At 43.5% G+C, this 21,544-nt stretch overlaps 1 protein-coding gene across 8 annotated transcripts in view; it reads left to right on the forward strand.

Moving 5' to 3' along the window:
- FYN (FYN proto-oncogene, Src family tyrosine kinase) overlaps positions 1 to 21,544 on the forward strand; it is a 216,096-nt gene that overhangs the window by 126,930 nt on the left and 67,622 nt on the right. For 2 of the 8 annotated variants that reach the window (XM_088840619.1, XM_088840617.1), the window contains one exon: positions 13,649 to 13,751. The exons of the other annotated variants lie outside the window; for them this stretch is intronic. The gene's annotated coding sequence lies outside the window, so the exon portion shown is untranslated. The remainder of the gene's footprint in view (positions 1 to 13,648; positions 13,752 to 21,544) is intronic. 8 annotated transcript variants of the gene reach the window in all.

The raw sequence follows: 21,544 nt of genomic DNA on the forward strand, positions 1-21,544 counted from the left end.
TTCAGGTTAACAATTTCACTCACTTATGCTTAACTGTAAAATACTGGAATGTGTCAACTAGAATGTTAAAAATGAACTACACTCCCCAATCCCATTCTACCAGTTATCAGCTCTGTCTACCCCTCCATCCCACCCTCACCGCCAGCTTCCTAAATCAAGATCAAGATTCATTAACATGGCCTACACCACTGAAACCTCTTCCTAGCTGTGTGTCCCTCGTCCAGGAGCTCCCTGGACTGAGCCACCCTGCAGAGAGCTATCAGACCGAGTCACTCTAGCTCAGAGCTCTTCAGGGCTTGTCTTTCACACTCCAGATTGAGTCTGTCCCTCTCCTTCGGCTGGTGATCTGCTCATGGCAGCCACCTCCCCTTTCCTCAGACCCTGCGCCACCTAGTGGATCTGTCACTCTTCCCTAATAAATGTCTTTCATGCCTCTCTGACTCCCTGATGCCCATCTTTGCTCTAAAATATTTTTATTTTATATCGTACTATATTTCATTTACAGTGTTGTGTTTGTTTCAGGTGTATAGCAAAGTGATACAGTCATATATATATATATATATATATATATATATATATGAATTAACAAAAGCAGTTCCCATCTTTTGATGGGGAGCTCGTGGTTTATAATAGAAATGGCATTATTTTGAGAGAGGGATAACTTAGGTATGGCATTGGGTTTTTTTTTTCTTTTTGCAGCTTCAGCCAGTTGTAAAATAACTTAATGTAGCTTTTTGCAGCTGTGTATTCTATAGTATTTTTTTCATTTGCTGAAATTTTAACTGTTAATGTTTTTGACATTGTGCTTTGTACCATTTATTAAATAAAAATTATTAAAAAAAAAAAAGTCCCAGAGGCCAGGAATGTCCCAATCCATTTCTATATTTATAAATCTTGATTCTTTCTCAAGTGATAATTTAAGTGCTTTTCTCAATAAATCCTTGACTGATTCCTCCACTGAAAGTAATTTGTTTTTCTCTGCTTCCCTGGTGGCTGGGGTGATTAAGAATCTGCCTTCAATGTCGGAGACCCAAGTTCAATCCCCGGGTCAGGAAGAGCCCCTGGAGAAGGGAATGGCAGCCCACTCCAGTATTCGTGCCTGGAGATTTCCATGGACAGAGGAGCCTGGCAGACTATGGTCCACAGGATCACAAAGAGTCAGACACAACTAAGCGACTAACACACACACACAAGCTCCTGTGAGCACTGTGTAACTTCCAAGTGACATTATCTTGCATAGAATTTGTTTGTGTACTTGTTTTATCAAAAGCTGCTCCAGTGCTGAGACAATAGCTTATTTGCCTTTTCAGCTCAGTGAGCTCCAGGCACCTAGTAGATAGTCAGGACATACTTGTTGGATGGATGGGTGGTGTTGAGACTCTGGAAAGGATAAATAACTTGCCAAGATCACAGAGCTTTGACTAATAGAATTAATGACAGTTCCCAAATTCAGTAATAAGATATTCGGCCAACACTATGCTACATTCTGTTTCACAGTTTTGCTTTGATCTTTTTGTGGAAGTATAAGTAATAAACATCCAATTTTAAGAATTAGGCCAAAAGTCTGAGTTTGATTGTTTGCTTCATATTACCCCTTAGTTTTGCATGCTTATGAATGTGTATTTGGGAAAGGGGCATGATAAGCTTTTCCTACCACATTCCTCAAGCTTCAGAAATAACTTGAAAGGAGGAGATGCTGCCACTTTGGAACATTTGTCCTTTACAATTTAAAATGCCTGCGAACACACTTGGAAGAATTGTTCTTTTCAACTCTAAAAATCATAATTCTCTCAATAGAAAAATGCACTTCAGCTGTACTGTGTCAGCAGTTTGGGGCTTATATTTGTTTTTATTTAGAGTGAGGAGTGGGCTAGAGATCTAATGTTAAAAATAGAGAGTAAGCCCCAGAATGAAATGGTTGCCCTAACCTAGAGAAGGTGGTTCTGGCTTTCACCAACTTGTATAACAAAAGCACGATGTTGTCAACCTGACCGAGGGCTGATCAGCCTCATTTGAATCTGAAAGGGAGCCCACATCCTTCCTGTTGCCTTGCAAAGATGCTGAAAAAAATTCACAGAGAAAACAGATGGACTAATATATGCTGTGTTTCCCAGACGTCCTGTCCCCAGTGCCCCCAAAACGGTGCAATAATTGAGAATGAGGTTGAACAAGAAAAGAACAAAGGGATAAAAGTCTAAAATGCTGACGAAAAGCCAGCCAGAAGCTATTCTTTTTAATCTGCTTCTCTTCGTGTTTTTTCAAAATGTGGCTCTGTAGATAGGGGCAAAGGAAAGAAATGCAGGGTCATTTTTTACATTTTCAAGTAAAATTTTGTTATCTTGCACAATACACTCACCGAGACTTGCTTTCATTCATGGTAGACTCCCATTACACCAATTTCAAAAGCAAAGGTGGCCAGTGTATTCTTTTGTTGCTCTGTGACGTTGGAGTCCCTTTTTTGGTTTTTGCAGTAAGTTCCCCCAGAGTTGGAATGACCTAAGGACAAGCCATTTATCTCAGCAATTCAGTGAAAATTTCCAACTTAAAAAAAAAAAAGCATGGATTGTATTGGCATGATGTAGATAGACTAATCAAGAAAGGAAAGAAGGGAGGAGAGGAGAATAAGAGAGGAGTGGAGCCTAACACTTCTTTTCTCATCAGGTATTTCTTGGCTTCAGCAACCCACTCCAGTATTCTTGCCTGGAGAATCCCATGGACAGAGGAGCCTGGTGGGCTATGGTCCATAGGGTCACATAGAGTCGGACATGACCTAAGTGATTAGCAGGCATGCACATTTCTTGGCTTACCTCCAGTACAGGCTAGGCTTGTCAGTTTTGTGATAAGATGGTCCTGTTACAGAAAGTCCCAATTGAAGGCATCTGGAGCCGCATAAACAAAGGCCAGGACAGCTTCAAAGTGGACAAGTGTATTAAGTCGTATTTGAACATGGTATAGCTACACGGTCAGACATTAAAGATGTCAGATTTAAATTAGATCTAACAGAGAAATCACACAGAAATGAGGACATAAATTTTGAGATTCTTTCCAGGGGAGATCATGCACTATTTCTGGAGATCTTCATCATAAGCAAGATTTCCATCCCTACAGTAGAGGCATTTATCCGTATGCTTTCTTAATTCCAAGTTGCTTTCTACACATAGATTTCAAGCATTATATTTATTTAAAATATTTATGGTGCCATGAATGCTATTTGTCTTGTGCTGAAATTTTACCCTATTAGTTATAATTGAGTTCCCTAAATTGAAATTTTTTACCATTTTAGGAAAAACTCCGAAATAATGTAAAAAGTGTGTAATTTGCCTGGGAGATGCAGAATAACTTCCAGAAGATAATTAAATGTTTTGAAAATACAAAGAAACAGGGTAGAACCTGAACGAAAAGAATAACTTGTTCTGTTTGCCTTCCTTCAGGCTATTTTAGAACATTTTGGCTTTATCTCTTAATAAGGATTTATGGGATTATTAAGGAGCTTTTAAGTTTTCTTCCATGTTAGACATGTAACCTTAGCATCTAAAACCCACTTATTTGCATACACAGAACAAATGGCAGCATCCTTTCTTTAGAGTAGCCCAGTCTGTATGTCATAGACATGATATTATTGCCATTGCATTTTAGTTGTTGCTCTCAAAAGACTTAATCAAAAGTACATCATCACATGTAAGAGATGAGCAGGCAGCATTTGGGCTGCAGATACTGAGAGAGTATTAAAATTCAAATTCAAATATTGAAAATTAATGTTTACCTTCACCCATTGGCTCTTAGTCCTTAGGAATTTGCCATAGACTCAAAATGTGAGAGTTCGAAGGAATATTCAACCTTCTCTGGATCAAAGCATTGCAGAAGCGAGGCCCAGGGTGAGTGGCTTACCAGAGGCCACCAGTAAATCCGGAAAGCATAGTGGTACCAGTGTTTGCTTTCTACCAAATCATCTTATTCCCCTCTTAGGGAACATATTTCACTGCAGATAGTTCACCACTTCTGATCAGATACATCAAATCTTCAACTTGGGTTAATTTTTTCGAATATGAGTACCAATCCTCACTATCTGATAGACATATAATGAAACTGCAAATGCAGGCATACAGATAATTTTAAATTTTCAAGTAGCCACATTAAAAAAGCAAAAAGAAACAGATGAAAGTAATTTTAATAATGTATTTTATTTAAGACAACATATCCAAAACATTACCATTTCAACATCCAATCAATGTATATAAAATGTGTTAATAAGGTACTTTACATCCTTTTCTTCATACCAAGTCTTTGAGATCTGGTTATATGCTTTACACTTACATCACGTCTCAGCTCGCACCAGCTACAGGTACCATATTGGACAGTGCAGGTCTGCAGGCTGAAGAGGCCCAAGCTTTGCACCAAACCACAGACCCCCTAGCCCTTGGAATTGTAAATGTCTATGAATCTAGTTCACATTTCCTTTCATTTTTGCTCTTAATATTTCATGCTTGTCTGCTGAAGATCCAAAGAGAAGTAAGCAAGCGTGAACTGCTGTAAAGGGAGTTTATCTGTTGAAAACACGGTCCAGCCCTTGCTAAGATAGTGTTACTGTGTGATATATTACGCCTGCCTTCCTCTAATTCCATGAAGTCTTCCATTTCCTTAATGTCAAAAGTTTCCTTACCAGCTGCAGCTGTTTCCTGTGGATAATGTTCTAAATGGTTTTTATTTATGAGATGTCTTGTACTGTAACTGCTGAATGAATATGTATACCAAAGCCTGTATCCCAAGTCAGTCTAATTAACTGGCTTCTAAGAAATAATTGTTAAACCTTAGCCACAGCTCTCAACAGTGATAATTCTCACTTTGACCTAATTACAGAATCTAATGTTAAAATATGTAAGGAGGGAGATCAAAGAAGAGGATCATTTTGCTTTCTGTTTGTTCACGCATCATCTTTTCACATCTCCCAACCCCGACCTCCAACCAGCCAGGCAAGGGCACCACATGGAATAGTAATGAATGAGCAGACACTGAGGTGGTTTTGTTTTGCTCATCATTGAAGTAGGAATAATAATAGTGCTACTTCAAAGGCTTGTGAGAGTGCAGCCGAAAGCACCATATCTGACACAGTTAGACCTCTACAAAAAATGATAACCACTGCCTTGCAATGACTTCATAAAAATAAGATGGACAAAATAGAGAGCAAGTAGGTGTAAGTTGTCTGAAAAACAGAAAGGAAGCCTGCCACGTCTTTTTAAGGACATTATCCATATGATTCTTGGAACCAAATCAGGCTCCAGCCCAGAGTTGAGATTGCTTTCTGTTTCCATCGTGTCTTCAGAGTGACTGTGTGAACCTACATCGCTTCCAACAGCAGTGGGAGTGTGGGAGCCAAAATGACCAATTCCAAGGACAGGCCGTGTGCTAGGACCAAGGAGAAACTGACCCACATAGGGCGTGTCAAGTCATCAGAGCAATGTTCATCCCTGGTTTTCATCGTGAATTGTGACAGAAGACAATCCGTGTTTGGGTTGTCACTTGGGATCTTTTGTGATGCTTCTTTAAACAGTTTCACAGAGTTAAAAAATAGAGTGTTTAGAACATAAGACTATCAAGATAACTTCCTTCTTTCCTTGCTTTTGCCTCTGCTGCCCAGGAAACCTTTTCACTGGAGACCTGTTCAACTCTCTTTGACACTTCCGAGTATCATCTCTTGGTTGAACACAACTAAAATCACAGCGAGTTGTTCCTTGGCATTCTTGGATGCAGTTCTCTCTTTGAGAACCAGTGGATTCTCACAATACTTTCCAGTCCCTTCCTTTCTCTGCCGAACCATCTCCCTCTGCTATTCAAGACTGCTTGTGACAGGAACGCATTGATGATGAGAGGGAAAACGGGATAGACTCTTAGGCTGTGTGCAGGCCTCTGTGGACACCTTCTGAATATTTTAGTATCTAAATTATTTGTCTGACCGTTCATCCTGAGTACCTGAGTTCTCCATGAGATGGCATCTCTCTTTTGGGGGCCATTTTTCATCTGCTCCTATGATCTGAACATAGAGTGGTAAGACAGTTGACAAGCAGTGGTCTCTCTCGTTCTTCCTGATTTGCCTGAAGTTCTAATCCCTGTTGCTGATAGAGGATTCTGAGGACAAAGCCGACTCACAGCGCCCGATAGCGTAGAGAGCAGCAGCCACGTTGCCTGACCTGCAAACCCACACCTGTCCTTTACGCTTTGCCTCAGGTAGGCAATTGCATCTCTGTTTAGCAAAAGAAGGGGCTATTATTAAACACATGCCAAAGAGTGGTATCTTCATACCTTAGAATACTGTTCAGCATTGAAAACTACAATGAATAAAGCAATAAAAACTACCATACTACCCAGGTGGTACAGTGGTAAAGAATCTACCTGCCAATGCAGGAGACTCAAGAGATCTGGATTCAACCCCTGGGTTGGGTAAAACTCCTGGAGTAGGAAATAGCAGCCACTCCAGTATTTTTGCCTGAAAAATCCCACAGACAGGGGAGCCTGGCAGGCTACAGTCCATGGGGTCGCAAAGAGTTGGACATGACGGAGCACACACACAACACAACTTGTAAGATTACATTTCCATGAAATCCTGGACCAGACAAAACTTGTCTGTGGTGGTAAAAGTTACAACTGTGTTTGCCTAAGGTGGGACTGACTGTCTAGGGGCATAGATGTTTCTTTCTTGGGTGATGAAAATGTTTTCTGTCTTGTTTGGTTACACAGATGTATACATTTGTCAGAACTCATTGAACTGTATGTACATATACGATCCAAACATTGAACTTTGTGTGAAATATACTGAAACTTAAAAAGGAACTATGAAGAAAAAGGAGGGAACTGAAAAATTCATCCTACTTGCTAAACCTCCCCCAATTACTAGAAAGTCTTTGTTCGTTTCTGAGACATTTTCTTCCAGACTGGCTACTGGGTCACTGCTCATCACCCCTTTTCGTACCTCACACTTAATAGGTAGCAGTTTCCTGTTTCTTTGGTCTCAATCCCACACGCAAAAATGGTCAGCCACACCTCAGAAGCATAGTAAGACTTCCTTTTCACAAAGATTGTCTACCCTAGGTTACATGGGAAAAGTTGTGCAAGGGAGATTTATTACTTGAAGACTATTTTTTGGAAAGCATGTATTCTCTCCCTAATTTCTGATTGGTTGCATTAATTCAGAATTTGGAAGTGTGCCTTGAACCAAAATTCTTTGTCAAGTTTCCTGTGTTGTGAAATGCAGATGTTTACATTAAAATTTAAACCTTTTATTCACCCCTCATGCTCTCCCTCTGGTCCATCCTCCCTGCCTCTTAAGTAATCTTTCCGAAATGCAAATCTATTGTGTAAGCCTTGCTCAGAAGCCCTGACGGCCTGCTCCCTCTCACACTGCGGCCCCTGCCTAACTTTCCAGTTGCCCACCTACGCTCTTGGCTTTTGTCCCACCAAACAAGACTGATCCCTGGAATGCTCCTGTCTGGATCTGGGCCTTGTGAGAACTGTTCCTCAGCCTGGGGAGCATTTAACCCACACCCTCCTCTACCTGTCCTTCCTGGAGGCCCAGTTTGGATGCCCCTGTTCTTTGAGAACCTGTCCTAGCTTCCTCGGGGTAGGAGGGACCCACACACCCAAGCTCACAGGGCACCATGTGTGTTTCTCCAGCTCAGCACACTTGGTACATTAGAAAAGAGCAGTTTCTTTCTGTATCTGCTTTCTCCCACGGGTTGGATGTGCTTCAGTGACAGGGGTGCGTTTTACATCTTTGGGTTCTGTGCGCCCTGCTGGGTACACAGTCTTGATCCAGAAATGGTGGGTGGGTGGCTGGATTGAGTCACCCATTCGTTCACTTACGCATTCAGCAATGTAGGAGTTCCCTTCTTTTGAGACCTCGGAAGAAGAGACAAACAAGGACCAGAATGTCCCTAGCAAAATCCGTGTTTCTGGGATAACGTAAAATATTCTGATCCTGCTCTCTGCTTACTTTTCCAAGTGGTAGCAAGAACCTTGTGATGCTTTCTGCCTGGGTTGCACTTTCTACCTCTACTTCCCTGCATGAGGGACTCTCTACCCAGTTCCAAGAAAGAAAATAAAAATACACCACCAGTCACCCTCCAAGGGCTCAGTGAGTAAAGAATCTGCCTGCAGTGCAGAAGACACAGGTTCGATCCTTGGGTCGGAAAGATCCCCTAGAGAAGGAAACAGCAACCCACTCCAGTATTCTTGCCTGGGAAATCCCACAGAGAGAAGAGCCTGGTGGGCTACAGTCCATGGGGTCTCAAAGAGTTGAATATAACTAAGCACATAAACTCAACTCAATGATTAAACCAGAGCTGGGGGGGAAAAAGAAAAACAAAATATAAATTCCACCTCACAATAAAGTCACTTTTTACAGTTTCTAAATACCATAGTTTTATCCTTATAGAAATCAACGAATGAAGCAGGCAAGGGGTAATTGTCCCAGCAGGCAAATGAGAAGACAGAGGTGAAGTAAAGGCCAGATGATTTGCCCAAAGTCACACGTCTGGTTAGTGATAATGCCAAGACCAGAATAGAAGTCCATGTGTTCCCACCAGGCGGGAGAGTGTTCAGAAGTACGAGTTCCCAGGAAGATCAAATAATTGCTGGAAAAGCACTTCCGATCTCCAGCGAAAACAGATCTTTCCAGCTGAGTGCCCTCCCTAAGGCCTGAAGAGTATCATCTGCCAAGTAGCTGTTCTTTCGTCTTCTGCATGAACTACCCAAGGCTGAGGGCCACTGTGACATCCGGCAGAATCAGGAATGGCCGCATGCTGCCAAAACACATTTGAAACTTATAGAATGAGGAGCTGTCCAGGTCAAGAGAAATTAGAGAATATTTGTTTTTAAATTCTTGCCAGGATGCAGGTATGGAAACTGATGCAGGTGGAGAGCTTTGTCACTCATGCCTCTATGTGTGTTCATGTGTGTATGTGACAAGACAGCTATTTCTGTGAGGCCAGTTTAAATTTAAGAGCAAACATTTCACAGTAGGATAATGGCTGCTGAGCCTGCATTTGCAGCTGCAGCTGCATCATTGCTCTGGGGAAGGCAGGATGGCTGTTCTCCAACTATTCACAGGGGTGAGAATCAGGAACAAAAAGAAGACTCGGTCATATTTCATACTGCAAGTCCCAGCTCATGGCCCACGTTAGAGCCTTAACTCAGAAGCTGGCCACAGGGACAGTGCGTTGGCTTTGAGACCCAGGGTTTGTTCCATGAGATCTTTCAGACCTTCTCTTTTCTATAATAAATAAAATCCTATGCATTTAACTGGGAGTGAAAGAGCCAGCTCTTTTCAGACATTAAGAAATAAATGGCTGTGATTTTGTCTGCCTCACTGATTTGCTGCACAGAGGAGATTGCAGTCACTCCACATCTGAAACATATTCAAATTGTGTTAGAGCAGAGTTGCCATTGATATAAAATTTTAATTGCTCTTAGATATCCAGCTCTGGGATCCTCTTGTCTATTTTTCCCTACATCCACTCTACCCTATTCCCTCTTTCCCATTTACTTTTCCTTCAGCATCTCCACTGACCAGCTTTGCTAGCCAAGATGTACTGATAATTTCATTGGTCACAGTTAGAAAATGAGCCTCTGAAAAAAGGACACCTAGGGCCTGTGGAGAGGACATGGGCAGGGACTGATCCTGTAAGCTGTCTTGACCGAAGCCTTCTTTCCTCTGGTCCTACAGGCACAATTACACGAAAAGTTTTTATTTTCATATAAAACCTGTTTAAGCAGCTGCTTCAGAGATCTGGAATAAAACACATGGGGAGAAATTATGAAGCAAAATAAAAAATACAGGGAGACAGATAGAACTACATTTTTTTGTTGTCAGTCCTGAAATAACCCACTAATACTTAACCTTCATTTGGGATTCTGGCCAAAACTTTGATATTAAAGAATATCATCAAGTCCCTTTTACAGTGTTTACAAAGCCTTGTCAAGCTTGAATCAAGTATGACCACAAGGTAGGACAAGTGGTAACTTGTTGGTTGTTGGTTGGGCTCCACTGGTGGTTCAGCTGGTAAAGAATCCACCTGCAATGCAGGAAACCTGGGCTCGATCCCTGGGTTGGGAAGATCCCCTGGAGAAGAGAACCCACTCCAGTATTCTGGCTTGGAGAATTCCATGGACTGTGTAGTCCATGGGGTTGCAAAGAGCCCAATACAACTGAGCGACTTTCACTTTCACTTTGGTTGTGTAGATGTTTATAGGTGTTGTGACCTCTTTTACCAAGACTTTCTTGTCTCTCTTTCTTCATTAATAAAAGAAAGGGAGCAGTTACTAGTTTTTAGTTGACTTTTGACCTAAAATGGTAAATGATACATTCCCATATTTGTATCTAGTTCTTTGCCTTCAATTTCAAATCTGATTCCTCAGGTAGTGGGACAGCTCTGTTCAGCCACAAAGTCTGTTAGATTCTTGTACCACAGAGCATGTGTGAACTTTTCCCTTGGTTAGAAGCTGAGATTGATGATAGATTCTGCCTCTGCCACTTATTTCACAGATGACTTGTCATGAGCCAGGCATCAGCTCAAATCAGCTTCACTCTAGGGTTCTGGGTTTGGAAGTTCCCGAATATCATGTAAATGAATAAACCCTGGCTTCAGGCCCAGATGAAAGGTTGACTCTTAATACTGGTGTATACACCTTCCGTAATGCTGGGAGAGTGATGTCATATTACTGTTCCTGGGGGTGTTTGTTTCTACATTGGGAAGCATTGATTTGCCACTTTGAATGCCATAAGAGACAGCTTTTCGTTTTGTTCTGGAGGCTGATGAATAAGCACGGACTTTACAGTCAGAGAGTCGTGGTTTTGAAATCTGACCCCAGCACTCCTAGCTGGGTGCTCTTAGGCAGATTCCTTAATCTCCTTGAGTTTAGGCTTTCTACAGTAAAATGGATCACACAAACAAAATGTAGATACCTAGCACAATGCATGGTGTAGAGTAGGCTCTCAAAATTGTTTCCTTTCCTTTTTGTAGAAACTTCTGGGAGGAAGCCTAAAAGATAGGGTTTCCTCTGAATTCTTTGGCTGAACGTATTGTTTTAATTAGTACCATTTTTACAAAAAGAATGACACGTTTCTAAGGGAGTCATGAGAAACAACATGGCATAGCCTCGTGGTTCTCAGTGCGGCCCCAGACCAGTAGTTCTGAATTCATCTTAGCCCTTGTCAGAAATGCAGGTTCCCAGACCACACCCAAAGTCACTGATGCAGGAACTTGGCAGTGAGGCCCCTCAGCCTATGTGTGCACAAGCATTCCAGACCATTCTCATGTGTAGTTTGAGAACCACTGGTGTTATGAAAAGAATACCAGACTAGCTTTTTACGTGTTCTGCTACTTAAACCAGCAGCCATTTCTCCACACTGGTCCTCCGCCGCCCCATCTCTGGAATGAGAAGTGAGATTAAACCAAATAACCTCGGAGACCTCTTCCAGTTCTGGCATCCTGTGGTTCTGGTCTCAATCCAGTTATAGTCAGGCAGCAGTTTCTTAGTGACCATATTCTAAAAAACAAACAGAAAATAACTTGGCTCAGACAGTAAAGAATCTGCCTGCAATGTGGGAGACCTGGGTTCGATCCCTGGGTTGGGAAGATCCCCTGGAGGAGAGAATGGCAACCCACTCCAGGATTCTGGCCTAGAGAATCCCCATGGACAGAGGAGCCTGGCTGGCTACAGTCCATGGGGTCGCAAAGAGTCAGACATGACTGAGCATCTAAAAGCATATCACATTATTCCCAAAGTAGCACGTCATTATTGTTACAAAATGAAAAAAAGCAAAGTGAAGAAATTTAGAACCATCTAGAATGTCAGTATCCAGAGATTTCTTTTATACTATGCTCTCCCAGTACTTTTTTTGGCAAATTATATCCATATGCATGTGAATGCATGTGTATATGTATATAATCTATGTGTACACGTATAAACATCTCCTCACGGTCATTCAGCATCTATCTGCTAGGTGTCTGTCCTGTGCCAGGCATAGCTGGGGGCCCTGTGGGTAAACAGTGAACAGTCCGGAAAAGCCCCCATGGGGCTCTCATTCTCACTGAGGGAGATAGACAGTAAACAAGAAAATAAGTAAATAAGGTCATTACTGACAGTTAAGTGCTATGAAGGAAATAGAACAGAGTGATATGATAGAGTGACAAGGCAGTGGCCAGTTGAGAGTTGCTGCCAGGAAGGAGCCAGCTATGGGAATTTGCAGGGAGAGCATTTTAGGCAAAGGGAAAAGCTTGTGCAGAGGCCCTGAAGGCAGCCCAAAGAAGAGGCGTGAAAGGGAGGCTGTAGCAGAGGAGGCCAGACAGATAGGGGCCAGCAGGGATGGCTGTATAGTTTTAAATTGACTCGAAATGTAATAGGATTTCATCTTAAGACTAGGAGTAACTTAAAAAATATGTATCAGTGCAATTGCCACGTAGAGGATGGATTATAGAGGATGAGAACGAAAGTTGGAGAGAGAGGAGTGTGTGTCTATCTAGTGTTTTATAACGTGTGTGTTTCCCTTGACTTTGAATCATGAACATTTCCCAAGTTTATTGATATTTTGCCACATTATCATTTTTAATGGCTGCATAGAAATCTGGTGTGATGCTGTATTTTATTAATCACCTGTGGTGGTGAATAGCTAGATTGTGTCCAATTTTTTATTATCATGAATAACACTGTGAGTATTGGTAAACCTCTGTGTGCATCCTTGTTGTTTGCTTAGGGTAACTCCTGAAAGTGCAAATCTTTGGCCAGTAGTAGACTCATCTGAAAACACCCTGATTCTGGGAAAGATTGAAGGTGGGAGGAGAAGGGGACGACAGAGGATGAGATGGTTGGGTGGCATCACCGACTCAATGGACATGAGTTTGAATAAACTCCGGGAGTTGGTGATGGACAAGGAGGCCTGGCATGCTACAGTCCATAGTGTCGCAAAGAGAAACCACTGAAACGACTTAGCACGCATGCACACTCTAGTCACTTAACACGTTAGCTGATGAACTTCAACAGGCTGGGACCAGAGAGAGGCAAACGAGGCAACATCCTAGGGCACATAATTTAAGTGTGCCCCCCCCCAAAAAAAGCCTCATAATCAAAATAAATAATATTTCAATGCAATCTTTTTTATCCTGACTGCTGAGCTTTTTGACATCTCTTTACACTTCGCCCCCAGGTCAAGGGCCTCATTCTATCTTAGACCTGACCCTGGCACTTTTTATAGGAAAAAAAATATAAGAGAACAACAATTTGTCTCTAGATTCGAATCTGTTTTTACTTATCCTGTTACTAAGTGACATCACTAACTTAATTGTTAGCTACATAGTAACACTGCATGTGTCCACTGTTTTCTCAAGTAAATGAGATGGGTCTGAGCCCCATGTCCTTCACTTAGGAGGCCTGGGGGTGCGGTTGTCTTAAGCTCCCTGCTCCTGACTGGCTGTGATCAGGTTTGCATTTCCTGGTCCTGCTCAGTCGCTGTGCTGGCTGTAACCAGGAGGATGGCCTGGGTCTGGTGCAGGATTTGCCAGGAGCCTGGTGGGGGTCTAACTGGCCTAATCTTGTCGACCCAACAGTGTCCATTTATTCTCTCTGATCTGCTCAGACTCTTTTCATTCTACCTTCTCAGGAGAACTGGAGGACTCAAAGTTAGCATTGGAGTTCTGTGGTTTTTTCATTTTTATCTCAAAGAGCCATTGGCCAGAATCCAAAAGTGAAAATTCAAGTGACAAGTAAGTTTTCAGTTCCGTCTTTTGGTTTCCTTATCTGCATTGCCACCCCCAGCCAGCCCCTGGTCTCTACTCAGAAGTCAGGAGCTAAATTGAGGATAAGAGGGAAACTCTGTGTGTTGTAGGAGCCACTGTCCTCACACCTCTCAAATGCAGGGCTGTGTGCTCATGACATTGCTGGCCTTGGATGCACAGACCTCCCCCATAGCTGGTGTCAGCCTCCCACGGTTCCTGGGCTGGGCAGCCCATCACGCCGTGGAGCTGGGGCCACCATCTGCGCTCCAGAAAGTCTGCAGGTGCTGCCAAGCAAAGTGTCTTTTTCCTCCATCATTTCCTCCTTTCCATTGAGCCTATTTGCAGCAAACAAGAGTGGAGCATATAAAACAATTGGTACATGATTATCAAGAAAGATCACCATCACCACCACAAGTCCAAAAACAGTCAAGCCAAAATGTTGCAAAGCTACATCCCTCCATATCACCCGGTTCTGGTCAGAGGGTTCGTGTCTAATCTGGCTGGCAGAGTCCCCTGCCCTTACATCAGCATGGGTAAGGGAGAAGGGCCAGCTGACTCTGATTGGTGGCCCTCCCAGCATCCAGCATTTGATTGGATCCAGCAGCCCCACTGGTCCAGAGTGTCCCTGTGTGCTGGAGGAGATCCTGCAGTCAGGAGACTCAGGCCCTGTGGCCCAGCGATCTTATGAGAGATGCTGATGATGCTTCACGGAGCCACAGAAGTGATCCGTGGAATGGAATGTAGGAATTGGAATGTGGCCGCCACAAACTCACCTGTTCCCTGTTCCCTTTAAGATGATTTCATGGCAGTCCAGGCCAAGAACGTTGCTGAGAATGCCAGGGCTTTCAGAACTGTCCCTTCACGGTTTTGAGAAAATCATGGAGCTAAATATAGCCCCTTCTGTTCTGAGATCCATGTACTCTTCCCTGTGTTATCTGTCATCAGAGTAAGACTTCTGAAAAGTCTGTGCTAGAACATTTTATTTAGGTGAAAATTAGCTTATTGTATGCCAAAATTCTTTTCAACTGAAGTGTCTTTGTTTTAGTGACCCCTGAAATTGCCCCTTTGATGGTGAGATTCAGACTGAGATTTTTAACCCAAGAGCGCTAAAAGCTCCTTATTCTCTCTAAAAGATAAGTAACCCATCATCTCCACCTTCCAGCTAACATTAAATAATGTGAGTAGTGTATAACTATTGTCATGCTCTTTGAAAACTGTAGGCAGTAGATTCTTTCTTGAGTTGAAACCAAAGAAAGATCAAGCAGAAATTCAGCTTTCTCCCTAATTCATTTTCTTTTTTATTTATCAGAATAACTCATTTTGTTGGCTACTCAATTAAGCTCATCAAGTGTTATCCCTAATCCATGTGACTGATCTCCAATCACAGCAAACTGACCGTCTGTCTCCTAGGCTGCCAGGAAGTCAGAGCTGTCATTTGTGCCTGGGCTAGAAAGCCTGGTCATGACCCCGAGAGAACCCTCGGGCTCCAGCATGCCTCCCGTCCTCACTTACATGTGCCTGTTACATCTGTATCTTATTGAGCATCTATTTTGTGGGCAAATAATGGTCTGGGTGCTATCTACTAATCTGAACCATATGAAATTGATGTTTCCTATGTTTAGATCAAAGATGGTCAGGTATCGGTATACTTCCTATTAGTAATTAATAGTAGAGTGTGTTTATTCTTATTTTTAAAATTGGCATAATTATATTTTACAGGTCATGGGCTCCCCTTGTGGCTGAGTAGCAAAGAATCCACCCCTGGGTTGGGAAGATCCCCTGGAGAAGGAAATGGCAACCCACTCCAGTATTCTTGCCTGGAAAATTCCATAGACAGAGGAGCCTGGCGGGCTACAGTCCTTGGGGTCACAGAGTCAGACATGACTTAGCAACTGAGCACGCATACACCTTTTGCAAGGTATCAGTTCAGTTCAGTCGCTCAGTCACAAAGCAGAATAATTTTAGTGACCTACACAAAATACAAACTCTTCACTCACTCATGGCTTCTACACTGATACCCTGAGGTGATGAGGCGTGAGGGAGGAGGAAGAAGAGGTGAAGAATGAGGAAACTGTCTCAGAACTGAAGGAGTGGAATTAAAACATTACCAGAAGAATCACTCCTGTTTCTCTCCCACATGCCCGAGTAATGAACTGCCTCGCCTGGGCCTCCCTTGAGACGGTCATCTGGGTGGGCAGCAGGCAGCTGCAGTAGGAGCCACACACCCACGTGAGACAGAATCGTGACAGGGCCATGGAAAGAACGCCCTGTCCTGTGGAGACGGGCTCTGTGTGGCCTCCCGAAACCCAGTCCAAACCCCACTTACATTTACATCAGATCATCCCTTTGGTTTCCTCCCTGCAGAACACCGTCTCCCACACCTGCGCATCTTGCTAGAACATAATTATGAGCTAGTAATTTAAATGAAACAAATTGCCTCCACCCTCAGAACCTAACTGATGCTGAATAACCGGGCAGGTTTCAGGTGCCCAGAGAAATCTATAGCACTGTTGACACCGTGAAGATAGTTTTAAATCTAAAAGAACAGGCTCCATGGTAATCAGGACTTTGGCCTCGGGACATTTCAGTTTCAAAATCAGAAGATTATGGGAGGAGATCTATCTGGTCTGTGCACCTTCCCCATTTGTCTTTAGAGGTGGTGGGAGCCATTCTTGGCATCAAGGGGAGGAATGAACAGAGGTGAGGTTGACGGAGGCACCATCGCGCACCCTCCCTGAATGGAAGGCGGAGGCAGCTTCACGCAGGAAGGTAGAAAGTTCCTTCGCTTCTTTAGGAGAGGTTCGTTATCTCATGTCCTGTTCATCGTCATTCCTAAGTATTAAGGGCCAGGTTGCACCAGACGTTGTACTTGTGTTGGACTCAGTCTACCAAGGATCACAAAAAGGATGCCCATGGAGAGAGTGTTCACAGAGGGGACACACCACCTGCGTGTGAAGGGAAAACCGGGGCTTTTTACCAGAGCTCACACTTAATTACCTCCTGAGTCACCCCAGAGCTTCCTCATTCCCTGCAGAAAGCACACATCCAGGGCAGCCTCCTGACAGGGTGGACGGCTCTGGGCCTTCTGCCTTTGAAGATGAAGATGAAGATTACGAGGCCAACAATACTGATTCCAAGCACCTTATAAGCCAAAGCTAACCCAGGCAACCAGAGAAGGAAGAGGAGGCTGCAACAGTGAATTTGCCCAGATCTTGGGCTCTAGCTATCTTTGACCAGGAATCAGCTCCCCAAGGATGGCCGCATAAACCTCAGGCTTGCTGCGCCTTTCCATCAGTCCTCTCCTGGAAGTTCTCTTGTGGCTGCAGACACAGGTCTTAGGGGGACCTAGCTCCAAAGACAGGTTTGAGCTGAAATTGTAAACCTTCAATTTCAGACCCTTTCAGTGGAGTGAGGCCCTGATCACCTGCAGAGCTATAAAGACACAGAATCCTGGGCCTCCCAGACCTGCGAAGCACACATAATCCCTAGTTCAGTGGGCATGTTTCTTTAGGCATCCATGCATAAGAGTGGAATTATTGCTTATCAGATAGTCATTTTCGTCTTCACTAAATAATGCAAAATTGTTTTCCCAAAGTAGTTGTAACCAGTTTACATTCCACCAGCAGTATATGTGAATTCAGTTGGTCCTCGGTTTCACTAGTACTTGGTATTGGCAGACTGAAATTTCTTCCAGTAGTTTTACTCCTTTGTGTTGGAATTACAGTATAGAAGTGAAGGAGTTTGGGGGTAGGTGAGGTTTGGTCTGGTTTGGAAATGAATGATCTTTTGTCACCTGGCCTAAGTGAGAAAGCAAAAATGCGCCAATACCAACAAAGTGGTAAAATTGCTTATTTTCCAGGGGGAAGCAGAGTCAAAAAAGAGAGAAATTTATTTGGGCTCTCATTTTAAGCTGAAGAAGAGTCAGATGCTTGAGACACAAAAGAAACAAGTAAAAGAATGGCAGGAAGGATTAACCAGCAAGATTTGAGAAGAGAAACAGACTTAAAACCATTGAAGTAAAATTAAGAAAAATTAAGTTATTAAACAGCTTAGCAGGTTTGGAAGGCAGGAAATAGGCTATATAATCAGTCTGTTCTATAAGAGATACACAGATCCACTAATATTTTTTAAGCATCATTTTAATTTTAGCAATGGAACCTACATAGAAAATACAAATCTTAGCAGAGAATCAGGATGGTTAGGAAATGGTGTGGGATATAGAGGCGAGAGCATTCAGGTAATGGATGTCCAAATTAAAGATGAAACTTGATGGAACAGAGAATACCCAGAGGGTATAGGCCTCTTATGGGGCTTCCCAGGTGGCGCTAGTGGTAAACAGCCCACCTAACAGCACAGGAGATGTAAGAGATGTGGGTTCAATTCCTAGGTCAGAAAGATCCCCTGGAGAAGGGAATGGCAACCCACTGCAGTATTCTTGTCTGGAGAATCCCATGGACAGAGGAGCCTGTGGGCTGCAGTCCATAGGATCATGAAGAGTTGGACACTACTGAAGCGACTTAGCATGCGTGCATGCATAGGCTGCTTATACCCAGGACTATTCTTTTTTTACGTGGGCTGCTTTTGCTAATCAGCATGTTGGGTCGGTCTTTGTCAAAAAGAATTATGCACGGCTGTTTTCTGGGCTCACTCCAAGCACGTACCATTGTGACTCACTGAGTCCATCTGAGTTGTATTGAACCAGAACTGGGACCGAGTATGAAACCACACTCAGAGTCATATTTACCTAGAGTCTGTAAGGCAGCTCAGGACAGTCCTGCTTGGTGCCAGGACAGTTCACCACAGCTCACCAGAGCTGCCAATGGGTGACGATCACTGGTGGACGAGCAGGAGTTTTCACCTCTGACTGTGGTGAGCCTATAGATGTAAGCAGGGCTGTCGTGGCTAAAATATGGGCCGTCTTCTGACACTGGCCCAAAGAATTTGTTCATAGTACAAGTATCATACAAAACAGATAGAACCGCTGCTTCTGCATCCTGATGAAAATGATCATGTTTGACTTGATGGAGTAAACGGCAAAATCGGAGGCTTTGGTGTGCCCCTCTTTACTTTACGCTGCCCTGCACTGATAACCTTAGCACCTTCCTCAGGCTTCTCTTGTGGATGTTGGGGGGCATTGTTGGATATTAGCTATATCATCCCCTTTTTAGTGGGCAGTTGTTGCCTTTCTTCAGATGTCCTGCACCGCAGATGTCTGTCTCTTTTGTCTGTTTTCCATCTCCCACTCCTACTAGCCCCTAGAGATCTTGGGATTCTTTCTATGACAGGGCTCTCAGAAAATGTAACTTACACAGTCCCATAGAAATTGCCTCTGCTGTAGTATGCATTCAGGTCTTTATTCTCACATGCAACAAAAGCTACAGCTTTGCTACGGTTGGAGACGATTTATGAGGTATGAATTATGCATAGGCAGGTAGCTAGAATGGATAGAGTTATTTGTCCAGCTGAGAAAGTCAAATGTTATACTCAGATGCCTCTCCACCCACCTGTGTACAGCCCCTTCCCACTGTGGTCTGGCTTTCTGGTTCCCCTGCACTGCTGTTGTCTCTTCCCCATTTCACTCTGTCTGTCAAGACTCAGTTTCACTCCCACTAACTACTGGATAGGTATCAGCTGGATCATGTACAAATGCTTTAGCCTGCTAGCACATGGCTGGGGGTATGTATCTTAGATTCAGTCAGGTGTGGGTTAAAATCAAAGTCAATTGAGCTACGAGTCCTTGGGCAAGTAGCTTGGCGTTCCTGTACTTATTCCTGCATTTGTAAAACAGTGCCAATGATGGTAATTCCCAGTTTCCAGACTGTTGATGGATCAAATGAGATAATTTGCTTATTGCACGTAGCAATGCCTTGGGCACCACAGTGAACACGCCGTAGAACAGACGGGTAGCTGTTTATGATCTGGCTTTACTTCCAGCCACCTTGGGAGCTGCACACATCCATTCCATTAAACTATAAGCTTTTTTTTAGCAGGAGGTACCTTCATTCTGTAGCCCAGAGCCTCACAATATGCCCAGCACATGTTCCAGTGCTCTGTAAATACGGGACCAATTCAAGTTAGCCACTTGGAGCTGTGCCATACCACGCCTCTGCTCTCCATGAGCAGCCCACCCCTCCTCACGGGCCGGTGTCCAGTCACCTTCACAGCTGCCAACCCGGGTGATGTGGGGCTCCCTCTGCACGCATTCCCCAACCCGAGTCCATTGATTCAGTGGCTTATCTCCCTCCTAAGTATATACAAGTGCCTCGAAGGCGGGGCCTTGTATACTTGACTTTATATCCACAGGTCCTTGCACAGCTCCTGTCATGTAGAGAGAATCAGAATGTGTCTGCTGAACAAAGGCTGGAGATAGGGCTGAGTGTAGATAAAAGGATGTGTGCAAAGCGACAAGAATGCAAGGGACTTGAGACAGTTAGAAACTGGTGATGTTACTATGGTGATTTCCGAGTAATTTTTGTTTAGGAGGATGGGAGGTTTGTTCTTATTTTTGTTGTCTTCTTAACTTCCTCATCTCTAGCAGTTCGGGAGGAAAACTGTCTCTAGCAACCCTAGGGTAGAGCAGGAGAGGAATGGAGCTGAGGTGTGGCGAGGGAGGAGTAGGTCAAGACCAAAGCAGGTATAAATGCCTGGGCCGGTTGAGCCAGGTCATAAGCTACTCTTCATTTTAGCCACAGAGAGAAGTAGAGGACATAGTCAAGTCTTCTGAAAACCACAGGAAGAAAGAGTGCTTTAAGCCAGAGTGTAAAAAAATAAAAAACTGTAGGACATAGCAATGCCCGGCTCCCATTACATTGGAAAAACTCTCATAATATTCATAATGCAGGCTCTGACCGTGGCGGGGGACATCTGAGCATTCAAAGCCAAACATGACCACGTATCAAGGTCCCTCTATGAGTCTCCATGATTGATAAGATTCAGCCTAGGGCTGAGGAGAGTGGAGAGCTGTCTGGGGACTCAGTTCTGCCTGAATATGTGCAGAAGGGCTCTGGGCCCCTTCAGGAATGTGAGGCTTGGAATGAACTCTGAAAGCTGCTTGTCAAAGACTACTGCTTGATTGATGAGGAAACCAGGCTGCACTGTGTTGGAGTGACATACTCCATACCACTTGGCTGCTCAGCAGCCTTGTTAAGGCTATGCCACTGCTTCCAGACCTTCTCTAAACCAGGTGCCTGGGACCAAGATGTCCTAGAAACTTGGAATCTAGCCCTAAACTAGATCACTTCAAGAAAAGAACACAGTAAGCCATAATGTAAAAAATAAAACCTGTAAGATATAGCAATGCCCAGTTCCTATCACATCACTAAATTTTTCACATCATTAAATCTGTCTTCTAATGAGGAACAGAACATTCTTCTCAAAAGGCAGAATGGGATAGTCAGGTCCAGGTCTACTGACTGGGTGACTCTGGACAAGTTACTTAAATTCTGTGAGCCCAAGGTCCCTGGTGGCTCAGTGGTAAAGAATCTGCCTGCCAAGCAAGAGATGCAAGTTTGATCCCTAGGTCAGGAAGATCTGCTGGAGGAGGGCATGGCAACCCACCCCAGTATTCTTGCCTGGGAAATCCCATGGACAGAGGATCCTGGTGGCCTTAAGTCCATGGGGTCACTACAGAGTCAAGATGTGGCTTAGCAACTAAACAACAAAGGTTTCTTAACAATATAATACCCTGCTCTGCAGATTGAATGAAATGCCATATGTGACATACCAAGCAGAAAGTAAGTTCTTTATAAACAGTAGCTATTGTTATAATTCATTATGCTTGT

Source organism: Moschus berezovskii, chromosome 10, assembly GCF_049115385.1.
Source record: "Moschus berezovskii isolate FMDL1 chromosome 10, NW_MosBer_1.0, whole genome shotgun sequence".
NCBI classification, from domain to species: domain Eukaryota; kingdom Metazoa; phylum Chordata; class Mammalia; order Artiodactyla; family Moschidae; genus Moschus; species Moschus berezovskii.